General features: G+C 38.6%; 1 protein-coding gene across 1 annotated transcript in view; it reads right to left on the reverse strand.

Annotated features, from left to right (window-relative positions):
* LOC123511040 (serine/arginine repetitive matrix protein 5-like) overlaps positions 1-20,000 on the reverse strand; it is a 50,977-nt gene that overhangs the window by 8,900 nt on the left and 22,077 nt on the right. The gene's annotated exons all lie outside the window — the stretch shown is intronic.

Consider the following 20,000-nt stretch of genomic DNA (forward strand, 5'->3'; position numbering starts at 1 on the left):
CTCCTGACCCTGCTGCTCTCAAACCTGGAGACCTCGAGACCCTGAACCTCTGAGACTGTGCCGAGGAATGGTGGTGGTTCTATGGTTCTATGGTCAGTATTCAGAATCAGGTTTTCTTTCTCCTCCTGACTATTTTTCAAGGCCAGAGAGATGATCAGCGGGGTTTTCAAGAGTGTTTCTCCAGTAATTAATGTAAAACTCTTGTCACTCTGCCTCTAGAACCACAAAAACATCCTTCTAAACGCTCTGTTCTCTCCCCAGAAGGATTAGCGGGGTTTTCAAGAATGTTTCTCCAGAAATTAATGTGGAAATCTTGTCATTCTGCCTCTAGAAAATAAGAACATCCTTGAAAACGCTTTAATATCTCACCACGACAATTTTCTAAGGCCACAAAGGTGATTAGCGGAATTTTTCATGTGTTTCTTCAGTTATTAATGTAGAAATTTTGTCATTCTGCCTCTAGAACCACAAAAAAACGCTGTTCTCTCATTACGACTATTTTCCAAGGCCACAGAGATGATTGGCGGAGTTTTCAAGAGTTATTAATGAAGAAATCTTGTTACTTTGCCTATAGAACTATAAAAAAAACTCTTGAAAACACGCTGTTCTCTCATCATGGCTGTTTTCCAAGGCCACAGAGATAATTAGCGGGGTTTTCAAGTGTTTCTTCAGTAAATCATGTAGAAATCTTGTCACTCTGCCTCTAGAACCATAAAAACACCTTAAAATAACTCATGTACGTTTCTCTGTCCGCGATTTTGTTTTAGGTCTCTCTCTCTCTCTCTCTCTCTCTCTCTCTCTCTCTGGTCATTATGCGGCCAATTAAAAAACATATATATATCTTTCTACCTGTCTGTCCTCTCTCTCTCTCTCTCTCTCTCTCTCTCTCTCTCTCTCTCTCTCTCTCTCTCTCCTCTCTTCCTCTCTCTCTCTCCATCTCTCCTCTCTTCCTCTCTCTCTCTCTCTCTCTCTCCTCTCTCTCTCTCTCTCTCTCTCTCTCTCTCTCTCTCTCTCTCTCTCTCTCTCTCTCTCTCTCTCTGCCTCTCTTCATCTGTCTCTCTCCATCCGCCTCTCTTCTCTGTCTCTCTCTCTCTCTCTCTCTCTCTCTCTCTCTCTCTCCCCAGCCGTTGCGTTCATTAGGGCCGCCGCGCCACAAACTCGGAACCCTGGCGATGGCAAGAGCACAATAAACTTTGGAGAATTTCGTGTATCGGGAAGATCGCGTCCCCTTTGATACATTTGATACACTTCCTGAGGATCAAACTCGTCTGGTTAAGAAGTTTCCGAACCTCCTCTGAAAGGGTTCATTCGACTTTCAAACTAGTCTTTTTTCTTTCATTTACTTCTCAAATTGTTTTTTTCTTTTTTTCTTTTTTTCTTTCTTTCTTTCATTCACCTTTCAAATTAGTCTTTTTTTTCTTTCATTTTTTTTAATTCACCTTTTAAACTATTTTTTTTCTTTCATTTACCTCTCAAATTGTTCTTTTTTTCTTTCTTTTTCTTTCTTTCTTTCATTCGCTTCTCAAACTTTTTTCTTTTTTTTCTTTTTATCATTAAACTGCTTTTATTTCTTTTTTTCTTTCTCTTTTCTTTCTTTTTTTTCATTCACCCCTCAAATAACTTTTTTTTTTTCTTTCTTTTCTTTCATTCACCTCAAACTGTATTTTTTCTTTTATTTCTTTATTTTCTTTCATTAACCTCTCAAACTGCTCTTTTCTTCTTTCCTTTTTTTCTTTTTTTCTTTTCTTTTGGTCGTTTCTCTGGTTTGCTTTCTTTTTTCTTTTCTATCTTTTTGGTGTTTTACATTTTTCCCCTTTCTTTTCCGAGGACGAGCTGGGAAGAGGAGGAAAAGGAGGAGAAAGGAGATAGAAGAGTAGGAAGATAAAGAATGAAAGGAGGAGGGAGAAGATTAGAAGGAAGATGAGGAGGAAGAAGAGAAGGAGTAAGAGTAGGAGAAGGAGGAGGAGGATGAGGAGCAGGAAGAAGAAGAAGAAGAAGAAGAAGAAGAAGAAGAAGAAGAAGAAGAAGAAGAAGAAGGAGGAGGAGGAGGAGGAGGAGGAGGAGGAGGAGGAGGAGGAGGAGGAGGAAAAGGGGAAGGAGGAAGAAAATGAGAAGGCATAAAAGGAGGAAGAAAAAGGAGGTGTAGAAGTGAGAGGAGGAGTAAGAGTAGGAGAAGAGGAAGAGGAGTAAGAGGAAGAGGAGGAAAAATTTATTAATGGAGGAAAGATAATATATAATGGCTCCCTTTTCCTCTTAATAGATATTTTTCCCCAGACACATTTCCTTCACCACAAAAAAACGTCTCATTTCCACTCTTCGTTATTTCTCTTAGTAAACTCCGTGGTGTATTAAAGGCGATTAGATTTTGTCCAAGTTAAACCAATACTCTTTCCACTATACAATTTCAAGTCTCTTTTTATTGCACATGTAATAAATAAATTCGAATATTGATAAGTTAATAAAATACTATATCATTTTATCTATCTTTCTTTAGCTACATATATTTTTGGTGTATTTTTAGGTGTCTGGCGTGTGTGTGTGTGTGTGTGTGTGTGTGTGTGTGTGTGTGTTTTGACAGGCTGCAGTGGAAGTTATTGGTGTTTTTAAGAGTGTTTTCAAGGTTCCAGGAATTGTTTGACAGGCTGCAGTGGAAGTTATTAATGTTTTCCAGAGTGTTTTCAAGGCTCTAGGGATAGTTTAATAGTCAGTTATTGGTATTTTCAAGGTTCCATGGATAGTTTGACAGGTTGCAGTGGAAGTTATTGGTGTTTTCAAGGTTCCAAGGATAGATTGACAGGTTGCAGTGGAAGTTATTGGTGTTTTCAAGGATGTTTTCAAGGTTCCATGGATAGTTTGACAAGTTGCAGTGGAAGTTATTGGTGTTTTCAAGGTTCCAAGGATAGTTTGATAGGCTGCAGTGGAAGTTATTGGTGATTTCAAGGATGTTTTCAAGGTTTTCAAGGCAGCTGTGGAAGTTATTGGTATTTTCAAGGTTCCATAGATAGTTTGACAGGTTGCAGTGGAAGTTATTGGTGATTTCAAGGATGTTTTCAAGGTTTTCAAGGCAGCTGTGGAAGTTATTGGTATTTTCAAGGTTCTAGGAATATTATCATTTTATCTTTCTTTTTACTTTATTTAAGCTTTTAATTAATCACATTCCTTCTACTGGCTATATTTTGCTTCTCTTTCTATAATTTTGTAACTTTCCTTCACTTATTACCTTCCTCAAACAATATCTTACATCTCTCTCTCTCTCTCTCTCTCTCTCTCTCTCTCTCTCTCTCTCTCTCTCTTTCTATTTTCTTTAATTTTTTATCACTAATCACATTCTTCCCTCTGATTAAATTTTGCTTGTCTTTCTCTCATTTATTCAATTTTCACTTATTATTATCCTGTTACTAAATTTTCCTATTTTTCTTTGTATTTCCTTTACTTTCTATCACTAAACGCATTCTTCTTCTTTCTCTTTCTATCAGTTATCTATTTTTCTTTCATTTACTCTATACATTATTCTTACTAAAATTATCTTCTCTCTTTTTCTATCTTTTATTTTTTTTCTCTTCTCTCTCTCTCTCTCTCTCTCTCTCTCTCTCTCTCTCTCTCTCTCTATCATTTATTTATCTTTCTTTAATTTACTTCGTTCCTGTTACAAATTTTCCTTCTCTTTCTTTCTATTTCATTATTTTCTATCACTAATTATTCTTCTTACTAAATTTTGCTACTCTCTCTCTCTCTCTCTCTCTCAAAATTTTCCTTATCTCTTCTTTCTCCTTGTTTTCTTTCCCATTCTCTATATTTTACTTTATTTCGATCTCAATTTCCTATCTTTTTCCTCTTTTCCTACCAATTATCTCTCTCTCTCTCTCTCTCTAAATTTTCCCTTTCTGTCTATCATTTCCTTTACATTTCTATCAGTAATCATATTCCTCTTATTTGCATCCCCGTGTTTCTTTGCCTTGTTTCCTTTTGATCGGCCCTTAAACTACAAATACAAGGGAAACAGGACAATTTTTCCCTCCACTGATTGAATTGGAAGAAGTTTGTGGATGAAGTTTAGTGTCTCTGAGCCGCATAATTGGAGGGAGAAGGATATAGCTGTTTGTTAATTCTCTTCTCTATTTCATCTGTCTGTTTTTTTTTTTTTTGTCATTTTTGTCTGTCTTTTTATTTCCTTGAGTTTTGTCTACCTTATTAATTCTTTTTTTTTTTTTTTTTTTTAATTTGGGATGTTTTTTTTCTCTCTCTCTCTTTTTTTTCTTTCTGTCTCTTTTTTTTCTCTCTTTCTGTCTCTTATTTTTGTTTCCTTAAGTTTTGTCTACCTTATTAATTATCTTCTTTTTTTTATCTTTCTTTTTTTCTCTCTTTCTGTCTCTTTTTTTCTCTTTCTGTCTCTTATTTTTCTTTCTTTAAGTTTTGTCTATCTTACTAATTCTTTCTTTTTTTTTATTTTGGGATGTTTTTTCTTTTTTCTTTCTGTCTCTTTTTCTCTCTTTCTGTCTCTTATTTTTGTTTTCTTAAGTTTTGTCTACCTTATTAATTCTCTTCTTTTTTTATCTTTCTTTTTCTCTCTTTCTGTCTCTTTTTTCTCTTTCTGTCTCTTATTTTTCTTTCTTTAAGTTTTGTCTACCTTATCAATTCTTTCTCTTTTTATTTTTTTATTTTGGGATTGTTTTTTTTTCTTTTTTCTCTTTCTGTCTTTTTTTTCTTTCTGTCTCTTTTTTCTCTTTCTGTCTCTTATTTTTGTTTCCTTAAGTTTTGTCTACCTTGTCATCATTTCTTTCTCTTTTTTTATTTTAAAATGTTTTTTTTTCTCTCTGTTTTATTTTTGTTTACTATTTTGTCTCTTTCTGTCTTCCCATGTTTATCTATCAGTTTTTCTCATTTTTTTTCTATTTCTTTTGCTTCTTCTATTATTTTTCTTTATTTCCATCTTCGTAGCCTTTTTTTCCTGCAAGTTTTCATGTTTAGTTTCTTTTTATTTCAATTTTTTTTGTATGGTTTTCATCTTCCTTATTTTGTGTATTTCTTAATTTATATCTCTCCTCATATTTATCTATTTCTGTCTTCCTTTGTCTATTGTTTATCATTTTTCTGTCACTTGTCCTCTGTAGTTCATGAATTTGTTTACACTTTCTCTCGTGTGTGTGTGTGTGTGTGTGTGTGTGTGTGTGTGTGTGTGTGTGTGTGTGTGGGTTTGTCCGTCACTCCAGAGCTCTCCACTATAATTATATTTCAGCTTTTGTCATTTTTCGCTTCAATATTTGATACAATAATTCCTTTCCTTTTCCTCTTCGTTATTTCGTCTTTTCCTGTTTTCTTTATTTCGTTGTAAAGTTTCTTGACACAAATATTTCTTCCCTTTGAAATGTTAAGTTATATATTTTCAGTTTGACTTTACTTGTTTGAACACGTTTGCGTTTATGTTACCTTTTGCTCTCTCTCTCTCTCTCTCTCTCTCTCTCTCTCTCTCTCTCTCTCTCTCTCTCTCTCTGTTCTTCCTGTATCTGTTTTGTAAATCTACTGTTTTCTGTTCACAATTTCATTCTGTGTTCATTTTGGCGGGAATTCATGTAACTGACTGGGTATTTTGTATCCTTTATCACTCTGCTCTTTCAATCGTCAACGCTCAGTAATTTAAATTCGACTATTATATCCCTTTACACCCAATCAGTGAGTCAGTTAGTTCAGACATCCATTTATTCAGTCAGTCAGTCAGTCAGTAAATTAGTCATCCAGTCTTAAAAAAATACATCTTTATTATCCAGTTTTCCATCCAATCAATAAGTCAGTCTGTGAAAGAATGAATAAATGGTTAAGTCAGTCAGTCAGTCAGTCAGTCAGTCAGTCAGTCAGTCTTAAAATAGAAAAAAAACCATTTACTGTCTATTTCATTACTTTCTGTCTATTTTCACGCGCCAGTCAGTGAAAAATAAACAAACCGTTAAGTCAACTATCATTCAGTCAGTCAGTCAGTCAGTTAATCAGTCACTGAGTCTTAAAATAGAAAAAAAAAACTTGACTGTCTATTTTATTTGTTTCAGTCTAATTTCAGGCGTCAGTCAGTGAAAAAATAAACAAATCGTTAAGTCAACTATCATTCAGTCAGTCAATCAATTAATCGATCAGTCGTAAAAAAAATAATTCCAATATTACTGTCCATTTCTACCTTATCTGTCTATTTTGAGGCGTGGAGACAGACAAAAGAGACAGAGCGCCACCCATTCCTTGCTGCTTCCCTTCCTCTGGCTCACCATCCACTGATAATACATGCAAACTTGACTTATGAGACGTGAAGGAGGAGGAGGAGGAGGAGGAGGAGGAGGAGGAGGAGGAGGAGGAGGAGGAGGAGGAGGAGGAGGATAGAAGGAGAGAGAGAGAAGGTAAAGTGAAGGATTACTGTGTGTGTGTGTGTGTGTGTGTGTGTGTGTGTGTGTGTGTGTGTGTGTGTGTGTGTGTGTGTGTGTGTGTGTGTGTGTGTGTGTGTGTGTGTGTGTGTGTGTGTGTGTGTGTGTTGTAATTAAACAATGCATAAATAAATTAATAAACAGGCAGACACAGAAAACACACAAACAAATAAACAAACAAAGAAAACACGCAATTAAGTATAACAAAATAACACACAAAGAAAAATTTGAATCTCTCACTCTCACACTCTCTCTCTCTCTCTCTCCCAGCCATGCCATTTAGCAGTTCCTTCAGCCACTTAGAGCCATCACTTCTACTCTCACCCAGGTACTCAATGCTCTCCCACCCTCTCCCACCCTTTCCCACCCTTTCTCAGCCTCTCCCAACCTCTCACCGCTTATTGATTCCACTTATCAAACACACCTGATCTGGAATCGAGTCCTCCAGCGCCACCTCTTGGGACTTTTAAACACTTCCCACCTCTTACCCTTCCTCTCCCGCCTCCTCGACTCTCCCTCTCTCTATCTCTCATCTCCCTTGTGTCAATATCTCCACAGAAATTGAATCTATTAGTTTTTGGTGATTCAAAGTGTGTGTTTTATTTTTTTTATTTTTTTTTGTGGTGGTGGTGGTGGTGGTGGTGGTGGTGGGGAATTAATGATCTTTCTCTTTCTTCCTCTCTATTTAATTTTTCAATATTTTTTTCCTTCTTTTTTTATGGTAAAGTACATCTCTCTCTCTCTCTCTCTCTCTCTCTCTCTCTCTCTCTCTCTCTCTCTCTCTCATATATTCACTTTCAATCTTTATAATTAGCATTCGTTCCGTCCTTCTCTTCTTTATCCTCCCCTTCTGCTCTCCTTTTCTTCAATCCCTCTTTTCTCTATTCCCTTGTGTTAATATTCCATCATCTGAAGCCACATCCACCCCCCTCCTCTCTCTCTCTCTCTCTCTCTCTCTCTCTCTCTCTCTCTCTCTCTCTCTCTCTCTGGTTCTATCGATTTTTGGCGTTTTGATTCTCGATTTTCTCTATTTCAAAACTCAAAGACAAAATAAATTTCAGATTAAGATTATGTTTGAAAAGTCTATTTATTTATCTATCTGTTTATCTACCTATCAATCTATCTATCTCTCTCTCTCTCTCTCTCTCTCTCTCTCTCTCTCTCTCTCTCTCTCTCTCTCTCTCTCTCTCTCTCAGGACGTCAAGGCTCCTTAATCATTGACACACAGAAGCGTTCTAAATGAGGTCTTCTTATCTTCATGTTTTATTCAGAGCTTCATTCTACATTCATATTCAGTGATGCTGCCGATACGGAGAGAGACTGGCGGGAATCTGGAGCCTCGAGACTTGCAATGTGGTGATGCCCTGACTTGGAATACAGGGTGAGTTTTCTCGAGTCAATTCTGAGTTCCCATGAGTGTGTTGACGTGGGATATGCTTAACTCTTACAATACTGAGACGCGTTTGGGTGTGATTAGACGGTTTTATTGGCACTATGAAGGGTCTATGGAGGTGAAAATATTAGTGGTCAGATTCCTCACTATTCCAATCCCAGCATATGTTTCTGAAGCTGTACAAAATGAAAATTAGTTAGCAGAATGAATATGGAAACGAGTCATGGTGCTCAAGGGGTTAAAATACACAAAGAAACACAATTTAGACCACATGGCACATTAGTAACACATTACACACGCACAGAGAACATATAAAACAACACACACACACACACACACACACACACACACACACACACACACACACACACACACACACAGTCCTCACAACAAAACCATCAACCCCAGAAGCCTAAATATCTCTTTCCTGCTCCCCTCATTGGGTTCCCCTTAGAATCAGCTGTTCCCACAATCCCCTGCGGTCAGGTAGCCCCCGGGGAGGTGAGCCCCAATCACCCCCCGACCCTGGAAGCCAATATTTGACCACCACTGCCAGCTATAAAGTCGCCAAGGGTCACACAGCGTCTATAAAGTAGGGATGTGCACTAATGGATCTGTGTGTGTGTGTGTGTGTGTGTGTGTGTGTGTGTGTGTGTGTGTGTGTGTGTGTGTGTGTGTGTGTGTGTGTGTGTGTGTGTGTGTGTGTGTGTGTGTGTGTGTGTGTGTGTTGGGATCGACTTTCACGACTAATGCTGCTGTTATTTTCTTTTTTGTCTCCATTGGTGTTGATGTTATTACTGTTACTATTACTACTATTACTACTACTATTACTACTACTACTATTGCTACTACTACTATTATTGCTACTATTATTACTATTACTTTAGTTATTGTTACTTTTACTACTATTCCTATCCTGCTGCTGCTACTACTACTACTACTACTACTACTACTACTACTACTACTACTACTACTACTACTACTACTACTACTACTACTACTACTACTACTACCACCACAACAACAACAACAACAACAACAACAACAACAACAACAACAACAACAACTACTACTACTACTACTACTACTACTACTACTATCACCACCACTACCACTAATATCACTAATACCACTGCTGTCACCACCGCCATTACCACTGCGACTGTTACTGCTCCCCGCACCACCACCACCACCACCACCACCACCACCACCACCATCACTGCCATCACCACCACCACCATTTCTCATTACGGTGTTGATCCTTTCGGTCTGATCCTGATATTTGTTTGTTTTCCGTTTTCTTTTCTTCGTTTTTCGTTAATTTTCACCTTTTTTTTTCTCTCTCACTTTCATCGCATTTATTATTTCTTTAGTTTGTGTTCACGTATTTTGGTTTAATTTGAATATTTTTTCCCTCCCTTTCATTTAATTTAGAGAGAGAGAGAGAGAGAGAGAGAGAGAGAGAGAGAGAGAGAGAGAGAGAGAGAGAGAGAGAGAGAGAGAGAGAGTATTCAGTTTAATTTTTAGTTCTTCTCATATATATACAAATTAATCAGCAACGCCTTTTTTTCCCCTTTTCTCTTTCCTGTTATGCATTTTTCTCTGAGCGTCTGGCTTTATAATTACTCTTCTCGCTCTTCCATTTCATTACTCTCAAAGTGACGAGCATTATTACTATTGAAAACGAGAATTTAAACACCTTTACTCTCTATCTCTCTCACTCTCAACTACCATGCATTGCGCAATTAATAATACGAGAAAAGTCAAAACAGGTGTGAGATTATTGATAAAAACAACATTTGGAAACACAGACATAAAAATAAAGGGTATATGAATTAATTGTATGTGTTGGGAGAGAGTAAATGCATATGTTAACAAGAGCACGTACTAAATTCAGTGAAATCTTTGACTATATTCACGTTATGTTTTAAAAATTTGTGTTCCGTTCCTTATTTCATCAATTTGCAACGAGTATTTTTCTCTCCGGCAATACTTAAGTAATTTTTGTTAGTTATGAAGTGTGAGTTATTTGTGTGCTTTCTCTCTCTCTCTCTCTCTCTCTCTCTCTCTCTCTCTCTCTCTCTCTCTCTCTCTCATTTAGGTGTGGCAATTAAAAGGTTATGATGTACGGCTTTTGTTTTCCTGTTTATGTTATTTTTTCTATCTCTCTCTCTCTCTCTCTCTCTCTCTCTCTCTCTCTCTCTCATCGACTTAAAATGTTTATTTATTATATATTTCAGTTATCTCTTCACCTTCCTCTCTTTTTCTCCCCTTTTTTTCCCTTTACCTCTCTTTCACTCCCCTCAATACCCCTCACCTTCTCCCTTCCCACCCCTTACCTGTCCCTTTCTCCCTCCTGCTCCCCCTTATCTCACCTGTCAGCGAGCGTCACACCTGTACACGCCCCCACACACCTGTCAATGCCGCTCCTATCCCGTGTACATCTGTCCTTTTTTGTGTGTGTGTGTGTGTGTGTGTGTGTGTGTGTGTGTGTGTGTGTGTGTGTGTGTGTGTGTGTGTGTGTGTGTGTGTGTGTGTGTGTGTGTGTGTGTGTGTGTGTGTGTGTGGACTGGAGTAATCTGAGTGGTGTGTATGTATGTAGCTCTCTCTCTCTCTCTCTCTCTCTCTCTCTCTCTCTCTCTCTCTCTCTCTCTCTCTCTCTCTCTCACACACACACACACACACACAGTCACGCACAGGTAATGCACGAAATATGATTGAGTTGAAACTGATGACGGTTTGCACACCTTTTCATCATCAAATTAACCTGCCACCTGTTTGCCATCAATTAGGTCACAAACACGCGGCCAGGTACCGGAAACAACACTGTCCACAAACACACACACACACATGCATACAAACAACAATAAACAGTACAGTGTTAGGATATGTGTAAAACTCTACGGGAACTTCAACAAAGATTTCATTTCATGTATACCAAAAATATATATAGAAAAAAAATGATACTTGTTTTAAATACTTTCCATTTTACAAGCAAATAAGACATGTGAATGAAAAATAAGTAGAAAATAAGGGACGTGATTAAGATTATATATTTCAGTGCATAAATTTAGAGGGAAATAGTAATAAATGTGATCAAATTTTAACTAATATTATCTAGGCATGTCTTATACAAGGATATATTTTCTTGAAGCTTTCCTAATTTCTTAATGTTCTTATACTCTGTCGCAATAATTAATGTATGAAAAATTAAGTAAAGACTATTTCCAGACTGAAGAGAGCATAATATAATCTCTTAACATCACTGTAAATATATTAACAGTGTACATTCCCCGCTCGAAGCAATGCCACAAAACTTACTGAAACATTCCTAACATTTTCCTGAGTACGACGCGGCTTCCTCAGGCAACTGTACACACACACCCAGGCACTGAGGATTAAGAAATTCACACCATTTACTTATTTCCTCTCAACGCGGATACTTAACCAGACAACACAACAGAGTCCAATTCAAAACAATACATTTAAGGATATAGGAAGTAACTCAGCCATTTGTACAGTGCTTATAATGATTTCTCTCCTTCCTTGACGCACAATTTGAGAAACATGAATAGTATAGATACTTAACCAGACAACACAACAAACTCCACTCAGACAATTCATTTAAAGGATATAGCAAGTAACTCAGCCATTTATACAGTCTTTATATTCACTTCTCTCCTTCCTTGACGCATAGTTTAAGAAATGTCAATATTATAGAACAAAGGTCTGTATTCTGAAACGCTTTGCTTGCTTTGCTTTCTCACCGTCACTGCTTTCCAAGGGCTCCAGTTGATGATACTCGTGGTTTTTTTTTAGTATTTCTATGGCAATATTTCTCGTCTTAAAAATCCAGCTAGTTGTCTCTGTGGCCTTTCAAAATTGTCGTAGTGAGAGAAGGCGTTTCTGATGATACTTGTGTTTTTTAAGAGTATTTCAATGGTTCTGGTGATGGAGTGGCAACATTTCTAGTTTATTAAAGGAGAAACTGTCTTGAAAACTTAGCTAGTTATCTTTGTGGCCATGGGAAATTGTCATAGTTAGAGAATAAATAATTTCTAAGGATATTTTGACGGTTCTAAAGGCAGTGTGACAAGATTTCTAGTCTATTTAAAGGAGAAACTGTCTTCAAAACCTAGCTAGTTGACTCTGTCGCCTTGGAAAATTGACAGAGTGAAAGGGGGAGCTGTTTATGAATACGAGCGAAAATATAACAGCTCAATACACACACCACTAATTATTCATATCGCAGATTGTACGGTACCTTTATTACACAACGATCCCTTGACATCCATCCATTAGGTGATTAAATACCTTGCATGGCGCTGGCTTGTCCATATTTCCCTATTAATACACCGGGAATGCCCTCCAAACATGAGCAATACCTTTTAATCTGCTCTGATCCCTTAACATTTGTCCATCAGCTATGACACCGTACGCATTCCTAACAGGCGAGCAATATCGAACGCATTCCTGACAGGCGAGCAATATCGTACGCATTCCTAACATGCGAGGAACACCGTACGCATTCCTAACAGGCAATATCGTACGCATTCCTAACAGGCGAGCAATACCGTACGCATTCCTAACAGGCGAGCAATATCGTATGCATTCCTAACAGGCGAGCAATATCGTACGCATTCCTAACAGGCGAGAAACACCGTACGCATTCCTAACAGGCAATATCGTACGCATTCCTAACAAGCGGGCAATATCGTACGCATTTCTAACAGGCGAGCAATATCGAACGCATTCCTAACAGGCGAGGAACATCGTACGCATTCCTAACAGGCAATATCGTACGCATTCCTAACAGGCGAGCAATATCGTACGCATTCCTAACAGGCGAGGAACACCGTACGTATTTCTAACAGGCAATATCGTACGCATTCCTAACAGGCGGGCAATATCGTACGCATTCCTAACAGGCGGGCAATATCGTACGCATTCCTGGTGGCCATAGCATTGCACCGGGCGATGAGTAGAGGTGAGGCTGATTTATGACTCATTAATCCCTCCCATTTGGTGGATTAAAACACATACACTGCTAGATCACCCGTCTTTCGATCCCACTCCCTGATCCTCTCTCCCCACACTCCTCGTAACTCTGCCATAACTCCGCCGCTTGTAATCCCACTCAATCCCTCCCCTGCTTCCCCTGCCTTCCCTTGCTCCCTCGCCCTTCCCCCTGCCGTCCCTCCCTCCTCCAGCCTTTCCTACCTCGTCCCTCCTCTCCTGAAAATCTCCCATAATCCTCTGGCCCATCGGTTATCTACTCCCCATCTCTCTCTCTCTCTCTCTCTCTCTCTCTCTCTCTCTCTCTCTGTCTGTCTCTCTATCTCTCTCTTGCATTTTTCCTTCCAATGGTTCGTTTTTGTTTCTATTTTACGAGTATTGCCTGCTCTCTCTCTCTCTCTCTCTCTCTCTCTCTCTCTCTCTCTCTCTCTCTCTCTCTCTCTCTCTCTCTCTCTCTCTATTCCAAACATCTTTTTCCCAAGCAAATATTAATCCCCACTTCTAGAGACATTTCTTCCAATATCACCCAATCCTCAATCCATTTCTTCATCTGTCTGCACATTTCCATCACCTTTCCCTTATTTCCCTTCCCCTCAATACTATTTTCCCTTTTAATATCCAAGGTAAAGGAAGGAAGGCTGGGAAGGGGAGGAGGGGACGGGTAGGGGGGTACAGAGGATATATATAGGAGAGCTACCAAACGTTTCCTTCTCAGTGTGATGACGAGGACAGATGGGGGATGTTTGTCATGTCCGTGGACGGAGGGTGGTGACGCGAGGGGCGGAGGAAAGAAGAGAGAGGAGAGAGAGAGAGAGAGAGAGAGAGAGAGAGAGAGAGAGAGAGAGAGAGAGAGAGAGAGAGAGAGAGAGAGAGAGAGAGAGAGAGAGAGAGAGAGAGAGAGAGAGAGAGAGAATAGGGCGGAGAGAAAGAAAAAGGGAGGGAAGTAAAACCTCTTCATCATGTCCCACGAAAGAGAATATTAAGTTGCATACAATTCACTGCACTTGTATTACTGATAGAGGAGGAGGAGGAGGAGGAGGAGGAGGAGGAGGAGGAGGAGGAGGAGGAGGAGGAGGAGAGGAGAGAGAAATAAAAACGAATAACAATGATAAAAAATGAAGAAAGAACGAACAGGAGATAGAAAGGAAGAAGAAACAGGAATTGAACAAAAATGAAAAATAATGAAAAACGATGATAATACGAATAAATGAACGAGAAAGAAGACGAATGGTAAGAATATGAATAACAATAATAAAATATGAAGGAGAAATAATGAGCAAGCGGAAATAAAAAGGAACAAGAAACAGGAACTTAAAATAAAAATAACAAAGGAAAGACGGTAACAACAAAAACCAGAAAACAAAAACACACACACACAAAAAAAATTGACAAAACCAAACACAAATCAAAATAGCAAAAAAAGAGAAAATAGAGAAGAAAAACACAAATAGAGAGAAGAACAAAAGCAACAATAAGACATGTAAATTAGATGACGATTCATGACCACGTGACGGAGGGAAGGGCAGGTAAGGAGGTACTAATGAGCTGGGAACAGGTGAGAGAAAGAACAGGTGAAAGGAGGGGACAGGTGAGGGAGGAAGGTGCAGGGAAGAGACACACCTGGCTGGCTAATTGACAAAGTGACAGAATGACTTACCTGTGCTGGGGAAGTCAGACAAATATTCGTGAAAAATGAGGAAAACAAAGTGAAGTGAATGCAATGATAAATAGAAAACGATATGATTAGTAAAAATAAATGTGAGTGAAAATGTTATTCTCTAAATGAAAAATGTAGAAAACGAAGGAGAGTCTTGCAAATGTTTAATACTGAATGTCTGGAAATTCAAATATGTAGAATGATAATGAATACGAAAAAATGTATTTGTAAAATTTTACAAGGAAAAAAGGAAAGAAATATATTTGTAAACTTAGTAAAAACCAGGACAATGCATGTAGAATAAATAAACTGGTAACAATAGAAAATATATTAAGATCAGATAGAACACACACACACACACACACACACACACACACACACACACACACACACACACACACACACACACACACAGATAAAGGGTTTCATATTAATTTCTTTTATTTTCTTATTTTTTTCTTTCTTTTTATCTTTTTTTCTTATTGTTTGTTGTTTGTGATTTATTTCATGATTAATTGAATTCTTCCTATATTTTTTTCTTTTGTATTTCCTTTTTTCAGGTGTTCAGTAAAAATATTTGCTTTGATAACGTGAGATTATTTTGTGATACGTGACTCTCTCTCTCTCTCTCTCTCTGACACACACACACACACACACACACACACACACACACACACACACACACACACACACACACAGATGACAGTGAGTAAGCGGCTGACAGGAGAGTGAAAGAGAAGCAGAATGAAGGAGGAATGAAGACAAGTCACAGAGAGTCCAATAAGTGAAGGAGGAAAGACATATGATCAAATTCTACATGTGGGATTCAGATGACGTAATCCTTCATGACTACCACCACCACCACCACCACCGCCAATACAGTAAATCACATTGAAAATACTAATACGAAGTTGAAAAAAATGAAGAAATTTATATACAGAACATGGAAGGAATAGAAAAGAAGGAAATTGAAGTAAGAACAGATACATAGCACTGTCTTTTAATTCCTGTCTGTCTGTCTGTATGTATGTGTGTCTGTCTGTGTGTTTGTCTATCTATCTTTTCCTCTTTTTACTGTTTTTTTTCTTTTCCTTTCGTTTTTTTTTTCATTTTATTTTTTATACTTAAAATTTGTCTTTCAAACACTTTTATTTATTTATTTATTTTCTATCCTTATTTTTCTATTTATCTGACTATATTTATTTTTTTAGTTATTCTCTCTCTCTCTCTCTCTCTCTCTCTCTCTCTCTCTCTCTCTCTCTCTCTCTCTCTTTCACACTTAACTTTTTTTTCCATTGTGCCTAAAAATTCAAGTCGTCTCTCTCTCTCTCTCTCTCTCTCTCTCTCTCTCTCTCTCTCTCTCTCTCTCTCAAAGGTACACATAAACAACACAAAACTTCATCCCCACACATAGAAACACCTGGAAAAAGCAGAAAAACAGGACACAATACAAAAAAACACCTAAAATATGAAAATTAGGAAAATGAAATGAAAATGTAAACTAAATGAGAAAAAGAAAATGAAAAAGGAGAAAATGCAGGAAAGTAGAACAAAGAGGGAAAAAGAAAGAGGAAGAGAAGGAATACAAGAGAAAGTGATGTTGAGGAAAATGAAAAAGGAAATGTAGGAAGAGAAAATTGAATTAAAAGAAAGGAAAATAAGAAAAATACAAAGAAAATTTATTTACTTCTAGAAAAATAAAGAAGAGAAAGAGAAACAAGGAGAAAAAAGAAAGAAAAGAGAGAAAGTGAAAAGAAAGTGTTAGGAAAAGAAAATTGAGTTAAAAGGAAAAGAGAACGAAAAGAAAAATACAAAGAAAGTTACTTCTAAATAAATAAAGAACAGAAAAATAACAAAGGAAAGAAAAAAAAAGATCAAGAGAAAAAAAAAACGAAAAAAAGGCAACGACAAATCGAAAAAAGAACAAAAACACGAGAAAATTGAGAAAGAAAAATAAAAAATAAGAAAATAAAGAAAAGACAGAAAAAAAAGGAAAGACAAGCATGATAAGAAAATCACGTTTAGAAAAATGAGAATAGAAAAAAAAGGAAAACAAAGAAAAAATCAAGAAAACAAAAAAGGGAAGACAAAAAAGGTTAGAAAATCACGTTTAGAAAAAAATTGAAGAACAGAAAAGGAGGAAAAAAGAGAAAAAATATAAAAAAAAAAAAAAAAAAAAAAAAAAAAGAAAACAAACAAGAAAAAACGAAAAGAAAAAAAACAAGAATCAAGACAAACTAAAAAAGAAGAAAAAAAGAAAAAAAAGAAGAAAAAGACATTTGCATCACCTTCAGACTGTCAAGAAGAAGAGAAGAAGGGAATGAAGGGAAGCTATCGTGCTGTGTGGCTGTCTGACTGTCTGGCTGTCTGCGGGGAATGCTAGGGTACCAGGGTGTCAGAGGGTGTCTAGGAGGTGTGTAGGGGTGTCTAGGAGTGTCAGGGTGTCTGGGGGGCGCCTCGCTGACAGAAATATCAGCAGGAATAGTCTCGGAAAGGAATCATCTCTCCTCGAAGCCGATGGAATTGAGTCAGAAGCAAGAAAAGTTTCCATAAGTTGAGATGTCAGGAGTGTGTCGCGTGAGTGATGGCTGGGAGGAGGACGAGGAGGGGGTAGGAAGAGGGAGTAAGGAGTAGGGAGTGGGGAGAAGTGAGGGGTACAAGGGAAGGAGAATGATGTGTGTGATGGAGGGAGAAAAGGGAGGAAAGAGCAGTAAGGGTGATAGTTGAGAAGACAGCGGTGAAGAAAGGAAGGAGAGAGAGAGAGAGAGAGAGAGAGAGAGAGAGAGAGAGAGAGAGAGAGAGAGAGAGAGAGAGAGAGAGAGAGAGAGAGAGAGAGAGAGAGAGAGAGAGAGAGAGAGAGAGAGAGAGAGAGAGAAGTACGAGAAAAACAATTTGATCAGCAAAAAAAACAACAACAACAACAACAGACAGCTTAGAAACAAGTGTGTGTGTGTGTGTGTGTGTGTGTGTGTGTGTGTGTGTAAGCTGAGGCATATTGGAGAGGCCAGTAATGATATTTCCAATTAACAGCAATGGCGATGAGAGGAAGCCCCCGAAGGTCACTTAAGCACGATCACTCTTCTCTCCTCCTCCTCCTCCTCCTCCTCCTCCTCCTCTTCTTACAGGGTTCATATACGCGTTTTTATATAAATTTATCCTCCTCCTCCTCCTTCTTCTTTTCCCTCTCCTTCTCCTCCTCTTCTCCTCCTCCTCCTCTTCTTCTTCTTCTTCTGTGAGTGTCCCTCTGGTGGTAGTGGTGGTGAAGGACCTGTGTGTGTGTGTGTGTGTGTGTGTGTGTGTGTGTGTGTGTGTGTGTGTGTGTGTGTGTGTGTGTGTGTGAACACCATCAACAACAACAACAACAACAACAACAACTATGTCTATAATAGAGAGAGAGAGAGAGAGAGAGAGAGAGAGAGAGAGAGAGAGAGAGAGAGAGAGAGAGAGAGAGAGAGAGAGAGAGAGAGAGAGAGAGAGAGAGAGAGAGAGAGAGAGAGAAAAAAACGAAAATCACAAAACCCCGGTAACAAAAATCAACGTTTTATTCCAATTTATAAAAACTTGTTTGGTCTGAATAATAAAAATGTGTCGACCGATAAATAAACATAAAGAGCGAAACTTTTTGAACCAATGTCACGTGTTTAGAAGATGGAAGTGACGGAGACGATGATGTAGAGGGAGGGAAGGGAGGGAGGGAGGGAGAGAAGGGGGAGAGAAGGGGAAGGGAAGAGAGAGAGGTAGAGGAAGAAGGAAAATAAAGTAGAAAAGGAGGAGATGAGGAAGAAGGAGGCAAACAGAGGAGATGAGGAAGAAGAAAGAAAGAAAGAAGTTTAAGGAAGAAAATAGGAAAAGGAGAGGTGAAAATGGAGGAAATATGAAGAAAATAGGATAAAAGAGAGAGAGAGAGAGAGAGAGAGAGAGAGAGAGAGAGAGAGAGAGAGAGAGAGGGCGTGGTAGCAAAAACTAAAATCAGCCTAAATGCAACTGTGTATACGTGTTGACACCTTGTATGTGCTTGTGTACGTGTGTGTGTGTGTGTGTGTGTGTGTGTGTGTGTGTGTGTGTGTGTGTGTGTGTGTGTGTGTGTGTGTGTGTGTGTGTGTGTTGGTGGTGCTGGTTACTTTGCATGTGCGTCAGTAATCTATGTGCACACGAAACATTACTTACATGTGTACGTCTTCCTAATAATGATTTATCACTACGGACACGAATAGCATGCACGTGTGTGTGTGTGTGTGTGTGTGTGTGTGTGTGTGTGTGTGTGTGTGTGTGTGTGTGTGTGTGTGTGTGTGTGTACCAAAAAAATAAAAATAATCAATCGTTGTAGCACACACACACACACACACACACACACACACACAAAGAAACGATATGAGTAACAATTAATCAACAAACAAAGATAAACAAAGACAAAGCAAAGAAAGAAACAAAGAAAGAAAGTAATGACGAGAAAATGAAAGAAAAGAAAATGAGACAAAAAAACAAAACGAGTAAAAAAAAAGTAAAACAAGAAATAAAAAGAAAATCAGACAAAATAAGAAAAAAAAGAAAAAAATTCGAATATTCACAAAAGGAAGAAAAAATGACAATAAAAATAAATAAATAAAACAAATGAAAAAAATTTAACATAAGACAACAAAACAAACAAACAAAACAAACGGACAATTTTCACCACCGTGAGAGAGAGAAGGACGAGGAGGAGGAGGAGGAGGAGGAGGAGGAGGAGGAGGAGGAGGAGGAGGAGGAGGAGGAGGAGGAAAGAGGAAGGAGAACGAAACAAGACCTCACAGCCTCGCCTCACATCAATACCTGCAGCATCCTCTCTCTCTCTCTCTCTCTCTCTCTCTCTCTCTCTCTCTCTCTCTCTCTCTCTCTCTCTCACTCTCTCTCATACCTTTCGCCTTGAGCAACACGCGTACCTTAACCAAGGCCAAGGAGGAGGAAGAGGAAGAGGAGGAGGAGGAGGAGGAGGAGGAGGAGGAGGAGGAGGAGGAGGAGGAGGATACGAAAGAGAAAGACGAAGGAACGCAAAAGAAACATGATAAATACATAGAAAAGAACAGGAAAGAAGAAGAAGAAAAACATATGGAAACAGAAGAGACAGAGAGAGACACACAGAGACGAATAAGGGAAACAAACACACACACACACACACACACACACACACACACACACACACACACACACACACACACACACACACAGATAAAGAAGACGAAGAAGAAGAAGAAGAAGAAGAAGAAGAAGAAAAAAGAGGGGACAGGCCAGACACGTTTGGTCTTTCCACGGACGAAGACCTGCCTGGAGGAGGAGGAGGAGGAGGAGGAGGAGGAGGAGGAGGAGGAGGAGGAGGAGGAGGAGGAGGAGGAGGAGGAGGAGGAGGAGGAGGAGAAGCATCGTGCGTCTGTCAGCTGTGTGTGTTAGTTACGTACAGTGCTGCCCTCTATGAGCAAGTGACATAGAACCAAAACAAAGGACGATCGGGGGTTCATTCCACGATATCACGGACGCCTCTTGTACTTATCTATCC

The sequence above is a fragment of the Portunus trituberculatus genome, chromosome 4, assembly GCF_017591435.1.
Source record: "Portunus trituberculatus isolate SZX2019 chromosome 4, ASM1759143v1, whole genome shotgun sequence".
In the NCBI taxonomy this organism is placed as follows: Eukaryota; Metazoa; Arthropoda; class Malacostraca; order Decapoda; family Portunidae; genus Portunus; species Portunus trituberculatus.